Genomic DNA, 13191 nt, shown 5'->3' on the forward strand with positions numbered 1-13191 from the left:
TGACAACAAAAAATTAGAGTATTATATAACTTTGTTGATAAAGCAGTGGCAAGGTTTAAGAGGACTGACTCCCAATTTTATTTTATTTTATTTATTTATTTTATTTTTTTTTTTTTTTAGGACTGACTCCCAATTTTAAATGAAGTTCTACTGTGGGTAAAATGCTATCAAACAGGATCACATGCTACAGAGAAATCCTTCATGAAAGGAAGGCTCAACTGATGCAGCAAACTTCACTGTTGTCTTATTTTAGGAAATTGCCATCAGCAGCCATCAACATTGAGCTAAGACCCTCTACCAGCAAAAAGATTATGGCTCACTAAAAGCTCAAATAATGGTTAGCATTTTTTTTAGCAACGTTATTTTTTAATTAGGGTATATACATTTTTAAAAAACATAATGCTATTGCACGATTAATGCACTATAGTATAGTGTAAATATAGTTTTTATGCACTGGAAACCAAAAAATTGACTTGACTCCCTTTATTGAGATATTTGCTTTACTACAGTGGTGGGGAAAAAACCGTCATTATGGCTGTACAATGGAATATTGCACATACAGACACAGATGAAACTCAAGAATATTAAGCTAAAAAAATAAAAAGTAGAACATCCCCTTCCACACACACACACTTATACAGTCTCCATTTATGTAGAGTTTTAATATATTATTTAGGAATATTCAATAAAACTATAAAGAAAAGAAGGATAAGCACAAGGATGATCATTACCTTTGATGGGAGAAGAAAGGGGATATGATTGGGGAGGGCATACAAACTATTTCAAAGATAATAATTTTGGGAGGTGGGCTGATGGGGTAACTGGGTGATGGGACATTTAGGAGGGCACACAATACAATGAGCACTGGGTGTTATATAAGACTGATGAGTCACTAAACTCTACCTCTGAAACTAATAATACACTATAAATTAGTTAATTGAATTTAAATTTAAAAAATCTAAAAAAACAATTTTTTTTAACTCAGTGGAGGTACAAGGTTCACTGTATCCTAAGTCCTAACAGCTTACAAAATCTCTATTCAATATGTTATAATTGTAGAAGAGTAGAGTGGAAATAGCAATGGGCTAGAAAAACAGGTTTAGCAAAACCAAAATTCCACATTGTGGCCAAGAGGAGCAGCAGTAGTTGCTTTGCCCAGATGACGACTAATATATGGAGGAAAAAAGAGACTACAGAAGATATAGATCGGGACGCCTGGGTGACTCCGTCGGGTAAGCGTCTGCCTTCGGCTCAGGTCATGATCCCAGGGTCCTGGGATGGAGCCCCGCATTGCACTTCCTGCTCAGCAGGGAGCCTGCTTCTCCTCTCCCTCTGTTACCCCCCTCCCCCGGTTGTGCTCCCTCCCTCTCTCTCTCAAATAAATAAAATCTTTTTTTTTTTTTTTTAAAGGAAGGATATAGATCTTCGTTTTTCTCATAAAATTGTAAGCAACTATCTCTTCATAGAAATCAAAGAAGCCTGGGGCGCCTGGGTGGTTCAGTCGGTTAAGCATCTGCCTTCGGCTCAGATCATGATCCCAGGGCCCTCGGATGGAGTCCCGCATCGGGCTCCCTGCTCCTCGGGGAGCCTGCTTCTCCCTCTGCCTCTGCCTGCTGTTCCCCCTGCTTGTGCGTGCTCACTCGCTCTAATAAATAAAATCTTAAAAAAATAAAAATAAAAGAAGCCTACCTAATGCTGGTATGGAAAAGAAAGTTTATCTAGGCATATTCCCAACAAGGCCTGCATCTGTGTGCAAGGATTTTATTTCACATGGTGCCTTTGTGCTAAATTAGAAAAAGGAACCCTTCCTCCAAGTAAGCTGTAGCCCAGAGAACCTCACGTGGCCAGGTATTCCACAGTAATCCTTTGTCTGTGAGATAATTATGCTTACTAACAATAACGAACACCAAGGACCGCGACCCGTTCTAAGTACTTTACATGTATTAACTCATGTAATCCTTACAATAATCAATTTTATAGTTAAGGAAACAGAGAGGTTGAGCAACTTGCGAAGGTCACAGGTCACTGCAGAGAAATCAGTACCTGAATTCAGGCAGACTGGTTCCAGAGCCTGTTCTCTTAGCTACCGAAGATACCGCCTTTTTGAAACAGCAACCGTTAAGCTTTAAAAAGCCCCTTCACAAGCTGTTTGCTACTCTTCAGTGGTGCGTAGATACTGAGGTGGGGGTGGAGAAAATCACCTACCACAATTTTCCACAACCACAGAAAAAGATCTAGGATAGGTTTAGGGAGTCCCGAATCCCCTGAAATTACATCGAGATTTTTTAGGTACAGTTGCGCTTTTTTCTGGAAAGAGAATACTTTTAGACTCCCCAAAACCATTAGGTTGTTAATGGTTCCTAATCATTTTACTACCAAATGTAATTTTTATCCCAGCACACCCCTCCTCAGATCTCATTTTGGAAGGATGTTCTAAACAACCAGCATTCTTGTAATAATTTCATTTTCTCATTTTTATTAATCCGACGTCTGCCAATGTCAATCTGCCAATCAAAACTAAGAAAGATAATTATTGTTACTAGCCCTGGTTTAGAAATTTTCAGTATTTTAAATTACAGATAAATATTCAAAATGCCTGTATCATAAAGTTGGAAAGATTTAGATATTCTGGATTTGTTTCTTTCCTCAAGTCGTTGTCAGCTTACGTTAAAAGCAGCTGATTTAAAGTAAATATATGATTACTGTTAGGCTTGTAGAAATGCTGAAAATACCTTGAGAACCACCATTTCTCTATTGATCATTAAACATAATTGTTTACTGAGAAAACCAACCATTTAGTTGGTAGGACCATTGAGCCATTGCGTAGTTGGCTCAATGCCAAGTACTACGGCTACATAGAGAAAAATCTTACAGGACTTCCAGATGTCCAGGGAATCCAGATTGGAAGTGATGCTTTGGGTAAAGGCTAAAGGCCTTCAGATAGATACTAAAAGACTGCATGTAGAGTTCCTAGGAAATTCTGGAAGGCCCACAGAAGAATCAAGGTTTTCAAACCTCTTAACCTGCCAACAGTGGGTAAAAACGAAAGTTTAAAAAGTTTCTCTACTGCACAAATGCTTTACAAAAGGAAAACATAAATCAGGTTTTTGTGTGTGTAAGAACTACAGTAAATTTAAGATTCTTCCTGAAACTTAGGACAAAATTTAGAAAATAGCACTTTAACTGCAAAATGAAAATGCAACTCTAATCCACTGAAATTTGTATCTACTAATAATGGCAGCTTGATACATATTAAATAATTATCTTCTCTAAATATCCTGATTCTACATTCTTTGCTATTTCCTGAATGGATGTTAGTAAGCAAGCTCAAATCTGCCTTTGACAGACAAAAATTCTCTTGTTCTTTTTATGGTAGGATAATGTAAGTCTCAGACTGAGTCAGGATTGGGGTGGCTTCTCCAGGCAAACATATCCCTTAGAATTCAGCCTCTGCTAACTCCTCATATAATATATAAAATCAGAAGACAGATACACAGAAAAAGTATAAATGCTTTAAACCGTGAGTTCCCATTTTAATTATTTTCTTCCATGGAGTATTATATTCTAAGGTTAACCAATAATCAAAAATACCTATTTTTTATGAGACAATTTCTCTGATATGTTTCATACACAAAGTCAAACGATTCAAGTTTCATATTTTGTTAAATAGTTTGGAATTTATATGACAGGAAATTCAGGAGCATGGGGATAAACAGGAATCTTCTTTTTAAATTCACATAATCTAAAATAATTTTGTTAAAAATATATTATGAAAATAAATGCTCCTTAAAAAGTTTTCAGACTATTTTGTGAGGAACTATTTCTAATTCGGTAGTCTTGAAATCAGTTAGAGAAGACACATGGATAACAATCTTCAGCATGACTTACCACATATACTGTTCCCTCTTATGAAGAACACACGAGCCAAACAAAAAAAAAATGATCCTGAGTTAGGAAACAGCTGCTGAATGTTTCCCCTCTCACTCCAGGAACGGACAGACAAAACAGGTGTATGTGTGGACTGCTAGCATACCCTAAAAGGGAACAACTGCTTTAGACATTTATTCGTACACTTCAATTGACCTTGCTCTAATGGACCAAAAGTCATGGTTCAAAGTCTATCTACAGTTTCAATTTCAAACACCAGCAGTAAAACCTTTAAGGTTAATACACAGCTATTTGTAGCTGTATTTAAAAGTAAGTTTCTAAGTCTTGCCCCCTCCTCTGCACCATATTTATTGTCATAATATGCCAGAATTGGGGTGCCTGGGTGGCTCAGTCATTAAGCGTCTGCCTTCGGCTCAGGTCATGATCCCAGGGTCCTGGGATCGAGCCCCGCATCGGGCTCCCTGCTCAGAGAAGTCTGCTTCTCCCTCTCCCATTCCCTCTGCTTGTATTCCTTCTCTCGCTATGTCTCTGTCAAATAAATAAATAAAATCTTGAAAAAGAAATATGCCAGTATTATTTTCTCTCATAAATAAAATCTTAAAAAAAAAAACATTGGTACAAATCAGAGCTAAACTACAGACTTCAAATTTCACTAGTTTCTCCATTAATGTCCTTTTTCTGTTCCAGATCCAATCTGGGATCTCATATTGCATTTAACTGTTAATTCTCCTGAACCTCTAAACTGTTGAGTCTCTTAGTCTTTACAGTTTCTTTTGTCTTTTGTGAACTTAGTCTTTGTGACCTTGACACTTCTGAAAAGTAATCGTCACTTATTTTGTAGAATGATCCTCAATCTGGATTTGTATAATGTTTTCTCATGATAAGAAAGATAACCAGATTGCATTTTTGGCAGGAATACCACCACAGAAATGATGTTGTATCCTTCTAACTGCATCATATCACCGAGTTCATGATGTCCATGTCCTACTACAGGTGATGCTAACTTCAATCATTGGGTTAATATGGTATCTCCACTGCCAAGTTACTATTTTTCCTTTGCAGCTAACAATTATCTTAGGAGAGATATTTTCAAACCATGCAAATACCCTGATTTTCCTCAAACTTCCATCCACTAGCATTACAGTTGGATTTTGTCTGTAATAATTACTACAGTGCTGTGTGTCCGATGATTTTCTACTTCTTGCTTTTCATTCATTCACTGGCCTTCTTCATTAAGAGTTGTCCCTTCTTCCATTTGTTTATTAGACTATATCCATTCAACATGGATACTTACTTTGTTCCATGCCTTAAAATCCAATACTACCATTATTCATTTTGTTGCTCAAATTGTCCAACTTTGGCCATTAGAAGCTCCTTCAAGTTGGTTCCTGTGTCCTTTCAACAAGCCCCTAAACTTTTTTGAGCATTTCCTTAATTTCAAGCACTGCAAGATGTTCCAGGCTCCCTGCTTCAGCTCTGGAGTCAACTATGTTTCAAAAAATATCCTCGGTCCTTTTAGCAAAGGATAGTGCTTAAAAACCAGTTTCACTGTCAAACCAACAATCTAGAGAGCCACCACTAATATTTGTCTTCTTACTAAACTCATTAGCTGGAAATCATTAGCGTCATCTTGGAGCATATTAGAGATGCAAATTCTTGGGCCCGACCCCAGACCTCCTTTAACCAGAATCTTTTGAGAGGCTGGTGCAGGCTATGTTTTAAGAGATTTGTCAAATGATTCTAAGGCTTCACTATAAAGTTTGAGAAATACTGCTTTGAAGAAGTTTTCCTTCACTGAAGACCCTATGTTTAATAAAAAAAGAAAACTTTAATAACTCATCTTGTATATAAATCATACTTTCACTGACACAACTAATAAAACTATAGGTGAATGCCTCATCTGTTCAGTCAATACTTCCCTATTCTTCACTATTTTCCTATAAAAATTTTTTTTGAAGTGGTTACAGTAGTTACAGATACCGTTATACTTTTATACAAAGAAGTTGTAAGTTCAGCCTCCAGGATCAATTCCTGCCTACATATATGACCTAACAACCATACACTGAAGCTGCAAAGATAAATCCCTTGCAGCACTGTCCTCTAAAGTCAGACTGCCTGCGCCTGAGCAGTTGTTGGTGAACTCATCTCTATGCCTTCGTTTTCTTAACCACAAAAAGGAATAACACTACCTAGAGAAAGAGGCACTGTGAGGGTTAAAGAGATAACGTGCTACACTTGCCACTATGAGGGCACAAAAGCAGCCCTCAAAAACTATTATTATTTGAACTACTAAATAACAGTGCCACTAGAGGTTTTATTTTTTGGAATGGGGAGAGCAAGTGGAAACTGTGCTAAAGGAAAGTTCTGCTGGTTCTTCACTAGTAGATCAGAATAAAGGCAGACCCAGACAGCTCTACTTATATAATTAAAACAAAACTCTCAGAAATTAACAAACCAATCTTTTAAATTTTTGACTTTTTGCAAAAAGGTTATTACATTTACATTATGTATACTTACAGTCAAGGGCTAAATGAGTACATTTAAAAAAAAATTTGATCTGTTGAAATTATAGGTGAATTTTCTTTCTATTTTGATTATCAAAATCATGGACCAACTCCTTTAGTGTTAGTAAAGAGCAAAGTAGCACAATTAGTATTTTTTTTAGGTTTTTTTGTTTTTGTTTTTAAGATTTTATTTATTTGACAGAGAGAAAGAGAGCGGAGAGCAGGAACACAAGCAAGGGGAGTGGGGAGGGAGAAGCAGGCCTCCCATGGAGCAGAGAGCCCAATGTGGGGCTTGATCCCAAGACGCTGGGATCATGACCTGAGCCGAAGGCAGACGCTTAACGACTGAGCCACCCAGGCGCCCCTAGCCCAATTAGTATTACAGTTCCCATCTATTGAGTCCTTAAACTGTCCCATTTAATACTCCAAATAACCCTATGACTCTCCACTTTGCAGATGAGAAAAAGAGCTCAGAACAATACAGCAGACTGCCCAAGTCACACAGTGACAGAACAGGAATTCAAACTCAGCTCTGACTCCAAACTCTATACTCATGACGAATGTTGAGGCCATCATCTTTATTCACAAAAAGCTTATTTGCTGTGCAAAACTTAAAGTATGGTCACTATGTGGACTTACGTCTTCTGGGACAAATAGTAGCCATAAGATGTAGAATACTAACAAAATTTTAACACAAATTCTTTTTTTTTTAAGATTTTATTTATTTATTTGACAGAGAGAGAGACAGTGAGAAGAAAGAACACAAGCAGGGGGAGTGGGAGAGAGAGAAGCAGGCTTCCGTGGAGCAGGGAGCCAGATGTGGGGCTCAATCCCAGGACCCTGGGATCATGACCTGAGCCGAAGGCTGATTCTCAACTGAGACACCCAGGCGCCCCTTAACACAATTAAATTCCATATACAAAATGAGAAACAGAAAGCAGATAAGGCCTCTCTGAGCAAACTTCCCTTCAGGAAATTTAAGTGGCACTTCAGAGGAACGTGGATTTCCATGGTATACAGTTTAAAATAACTTCTTAGGCAAAAACAAATTACATACAAGACAATACATTATTAAAATACCCCCAAATCGGGCGCCTGGGTGGCTCAGATGATTAAGCGCCTGCCTTCGGCTCACTCAGGTCATGATCCCAGGGTCCTAGGATCGAGTCCCACATCGGGCTCCCTGCTCTTTGGGAGCCTGCTTCTCCCTCTGCCTCTCTCTCTCTCTGTCTCTCGTGAATAAATAAATAAAATCTTAAAAAAAAAAAAAACCAAATCCTCAATATTATTAGCTAAATTTGTAAGTTACTCGGCTCTCAGGCGAGTATTTTCTCTATGCTGGTAAGGAAGATAAATGAAACAGAGCTTAAGTGAGTCACTCATCATTATGTGATGAACAAGCAGTAAAAGTGGTAATCAAGTTGTGGACTCTGCCTTCAACGTAATAAAAATTACTGAGGAGAGGCTCTCACTTGAAGTTTCCATAGCAAACGTCAGTCTTCAAACCGTTGTAATCCACACAGGTACTTCCAAGAACATTCTTAGTTCTTCTACCATGAAGTTCCTTTTTTCATTAAATGATTTTCCACTGGCCATATACAGGCTAATCATGTGCTTTAAAAAATGAAACTGATAAATATGGATAGATTCCATGGCCCTAATTCTTTTCCCTGCTCCCCACCACAGCCCCAATTCATTAAAAAAAATAGAGACAAGGATTTCTCCTACAGATCCAAAATAAAATGTTCTAAAACCTAGAGACAAGTAAAACTGAAACAGAAGCAGTATGTAGAATTAGATTAAGATAACTCCTGTATCTATGTAGAAGGTCTAACAAGCACTACTGATAGAGTACTATACACTTTCTTGAAGGAAAAAGAGGTAAACTTTCACAACGGATATGAAATGCAACTGAGAAGATATATATAATGTGTAAACAAAGTAATAATTGTAGGGTCTTACCAAAACTTCAAACTTGGCCCTTTTTAGCACCATTAAGGCTAAAAAAGGTGGGGGGAGAGTACTATTTTATAAGGATAAAGATGACGAATAACGAGATCCTGTTAGGCACGCAGGTAAAGGAAGTAATCGCCACCTACACTGGCCGATTACCCGTTTGTATTTTGAGCCTTATAAGAATTCTGCTCCTCGTCTCAAAGTCCAAACCAAACATTTATTCCCACCTTAATCTGTTTAATGTTCATAGGATTTGATTTCTCTTCTTCTACTCCAAAACAAAAATATGCCCCCAAACTGTTCCGTTTAAGGTATTTTGCGATAGAGAGGTGGGGGTGGGGAGGAATCATTTTGGAAAAATCTTTCCAAAGAAGATATCTGAGCAAATATTAGCACATGGAAAAGTTGTATATATATTTTATCTACTTACAAATTCTAGCAGGGTCTTAAACCGTCAACTGTCAACATCAGGGGAGCCCCTCGGGTGTTCTTTCTGCCCCACGACGCCGGCTCTAGCCCTCCTCGGACGCGGCCGATCAGAATGTCGTCCCAGTCCCTGTCCACGTGACACGACCTCCGTGGGGAGGGGAGGAGCCCGCGGAATGCTGGGACTGGTAGTCGGCCCACCCCTCCTCCTTCCCAGTGCGCACGCCCCTCCCTCTACTCCCCACCCACCCGCCAGAGCCCGGGCGAGGGGCGTGGTGAGTTCGCGCAGCAGAACCGCCCGGGGCCAGTTTCCCTGCAGACCCACAGGAAGGAACGCACCCCTGCAAGACAACCACCAACTCTAGCACTTACAGATTTACAGCTGGAACCCGTGGAACCAACTCGGTGAGGGGCACTACCCAGTAATAGCAAGCCCCAGTCAGATGTGACTTGGAACTCAGCCTCTACTTTTACTACGTGTGTGTCCCCAAACGAGTTGCTTAATCCAAACCTCAGTTTGCTCGCGTCAAATGGGAACAAGGCTCTTACATACCTCATAAGGTTATTGTGAGTAAACGTGCTGATTAATGAACGTAAGGGTATCTGCTAAATGATAGTAGTAAATGATGAAGAAAAAATAGCTATTATTTTGATGAATTCTATAAATGTGAAAATTGAGAGAGGGCAAGGAATTTACCCTAGAACACATGATCGGTCATAGGCAATCAAGTCTAAAATTCCTGTTCCTGACCAACACCAACACAAAACAACACAGAAGAAATTCCTCTTAAAGCTCACTTTTCCTTTCCTCATTTTTTCCGTAACATTTCTGACCGATACACTATTTTACTTACTTTGATTTTTATCTGACTCCCATAGAATGTAAATTCCAAGGCAGGGACGGTTGTATTTTGGTCTATTCGTTCACTGCTATATCCTCAGCACCTAGAACAGGGTTTGTCTAGTACACAGCAGAAGCTCAAATATTTATTTGGTTAATGATTCTTCATGTAGTGGTGATTTTTGGTGCTTTCATCTTCTCATTTTTTCTGCAGAAATCACAGAATTTGGGAACACTCCTAGATGCTGCTTAGTAATTGACTGCAATTTCTAATTCAACAAAGAATAAGTGGAAGAATATTATATCCCATTCACTTTGTTGAATTTAACTCTTTTAAATTTCAGTATAACATTTCTAGCTAGACGCTTTCATTTTTATTAACAGTCTTTAAAATATTTTTCCTATCACTCATGAGAATGGGGAATAAATGGAGTTAGCTACTATTTCTTTACTTTCTCTTAATATTTTAATTATCTTTAACTTATTAATAACAAGGTTGCCTTTCTACTAAGATATAAAGTTCTTTCCCTACCTGACCAGAAATGTATGCACAAAGAATTGATAGATGCTTTCTCAGTAAATGCTTACCCTAAACAAACTCATGTACAAAAATTACATTATTTTAAAATAAAATGTTTCCTTTAGAATAGCTACTTTAGAAATCCATTGTTGTTGACACTGGATTTCTAGACCTAGGGATAACGGCTAGGTATATAAATTGATGCCAGTTATTTAATCAGAATTATAATTTTTTGGTATATCTTTCCCCTAATAAATGGCAAATTCCCTAAGGGTAAAGAATACACATTAATTTAATCCATACATTTATCAAACATCTATGCTGTGGCAACACAGATGTTTGATAAATATATGAATTCCTTGTTATAATCATTTCTTCTCTTACCTGTCTTCTCTTGTGATCCACTGAATTCCTCTATATATCTCAAATTCCCGAACTAACATCCAGAGCTCATGCCCCTTCTTGGTATTGGTGACCCAACAAGTCCCTTAGACTATTGGCTATGAATCTACTCCCTCTAATGTCACCTCTTTTGGGCCACCCTTGTAGTTTGGAAAACATCTACAGCAGAAAATCTGGTTTGACAAGAGTTTAGCTTTACCTCACAGTGACGAAAGTTATTTGTAAGGTTGCTAGGTGTGGGAGACAGGTATGGCAGAGCTAGGAATATGTATTCTTATTACCTAGACAAAAGAGGGAAAATCCTAAGCAAATATATGTGTTAAAGTTACCATGCGCCTCTGATTTTAAGATTCCTGATTTGTTTCTTTGGAAAGCCAAAGCCATTAGTTTCTTTCCTAAGCCTTTACAAGGATTTTGTATAACACAGTACTGATTATTCAGTAATATGAAGATCATCTAATCTGATTGTTCAGTAATATATAGAACCTCTTGTCCTTTCTTTTTTTAATAAGTCCCCAAACCTAAGTTTAAAAGTCTGTGTCCAAGTTTCTACATAGAAACTGTACTGGTGGGGCACGTGGGTGGCTCAGTCGTTAAGCGTCTGCCGTCTGCCTTCGGCTCAGGTCATGATCCCAGGGTCCTGGGATCGAGCCCCGCATCGGGCTCCCTGCTCGGTGGGAAGCCTGCTTCTCCCTCTCCCGCTCCCCCTGCTTGTGTTCCCTCTCTCACTGTGTCTCTCTCGGTCAAAAAAATAAAAAATCTTAAAAAAAAAAAAAAAAAACAAAACAAACCAAAACCAAAAAACTGTACTGGTAAATGTTTTAAAGAGGTACTTAAATATGCATTAATGTTCATAGTATGAACTTTGTATATTAATACTATAGTTTTATATCCTTTAAATAATTACATTATGAAACTTTTATTATGTTAATAATGAGCAATAGGCACCTTATAGAGAAATCATTATTTAAATAAAATCAAAGCCATATATTACCAAGTATCAATCTTTTCAGCATTTTATCAGAGAAGAATTAAGTCCCACAAATTTTCCAAACACTGTATCATTTAACCCAAACTGGCAAAGGAGAATACACTTTTAATTTTCCCTTAAAGTGAAAGATTAAAAAAATAGTAGCATCTCCTTTGTCACTCTTCCTCCAGTTTCTTTGGCTATGTTGTATATTATAAACAAAACTAAACTCCTGACAGGCTAAAATCTGGGTGACTCTAAAGCATGTAATTGTGTCTGCGGCCAAATTTATGAACTATTAGTGAAAACATAAGACACCTGAAGATTTCATTAAATTGACATTTTTGCCCAGTTTAAGCAAATGAGTCGCAGAAAAACATTCTAAGATGATTTAAAATACCTGAAATAAACATCTTCAAAGTTTTCAGAATCATTCATTGTAGTTGGTTCCCCAAATTACAATTTCTTAAATCTACTCACTAAAATCAATTCTAGAAAGCCCTTCAAGAAGACAAGTGTGGGGGCACCTGGGTGGCTCAGTCCTTAAAGTGTCTGCCTTGGGCTCAGATCATGATCCCAGACTGCTGGGATCAAGCCCCATATAGGGCTCGCTGGTCAGCGGGAAGCCTGCTTCTCCCACTCCCACTCCCCCCGCTTGTGTTCCCTCTCTCGCTGTCTCTCTGTCAAAGAAATAAAATCTGGAAAAAAAAAAAAAAAAGACAAGTGTGTATATTTGAGGTAAATATTAATCTTTCTCCCAAATATTGACCTTCTCCATGTCTAAATTTGGCTAAATAACTGCAGGTTAGCCACATCTATAAATATGGTATAGAGAGGCGAAACAAATAGCTCTTACCATGTTTTCTTTTTTTGTTTTTTAAAGATTTTTATTTATTTATTCATTCATGAGAGACGGGGGGGGGGGTGCAGAGGGAGAAGCAGGCTCCCCAAGGAGCAGGAAGCCCAATGCGGGACTCGATTCCAGGACCCTGAGATCATGACTTGAGCCGAAGGCAGATGCTTAACCATCTGAGCCACCCAGGCGCCCTACCATGTTTTCTTATTCGGTAAACTGAAGGCAGGGAACCCTAAGTAAAATTCAGTAGATCAAATCATACCCAAAATCAAAATCAAAATAATGGATTACAAGTTAAAATTACACTGCTCTTATTTAATCAAAGTATTTGCTTATTTCTCAAAGTCCGTAACACAGCACTAGTAAGGTTTCTGAACAGTGACAGTTTTTATACGAAAGCCAGGAATAAGACTGTTTGCATAAATTCTGCAAATGTAAATCCATCCGAGTGCGTGTCTGTAGATACGATTTTGCACTCTCAACAGGTGACTTAAAAATTAAAACTGGCTGCCTTCGTAAGGACCTTAAAACTAAAAATTTTTCCAAGAAAAGATGGCACTTGCAGAAGTGTCTTTAAACCATCACTCCTACTAGAAACACTTAGAAAGGCATGGCTGAGCTAGCGTAGATCAAAAAGGTTCCAGGAAAGCTGCGCAACAGCCTGGGGGCGAGGAAAGAAACTTCTCCAACCGAGTTTCGCCCGGCCTTTCCAAGAGACTCGGAACCGGGGGCCAGCACCGGCGTCTCCTGCGTGCGGGCAACAGTTGCCACGAGCAGCTCGGCTTAGAAAAAACAATCTGCCCAGCCAATTGTCCCTTCTCCGTCGTC

Source organism: Mirounga leonina, unplaced genomic scaffold (genome assembly GCF_011800145.1).
Source record: "Mirounga leonina isolate KUSES-001 unplaced genomic scaffold, KU_Mleo_1.0 Mir_154, whole genome shotgun sequence".
In the NCBI taxonomy this organism is placed as follows: Eukaryota; Metazoa; Chordata; class Mammalia; order Carnivora; family Phocidae; genus Mirounga; species Mirounga leonina.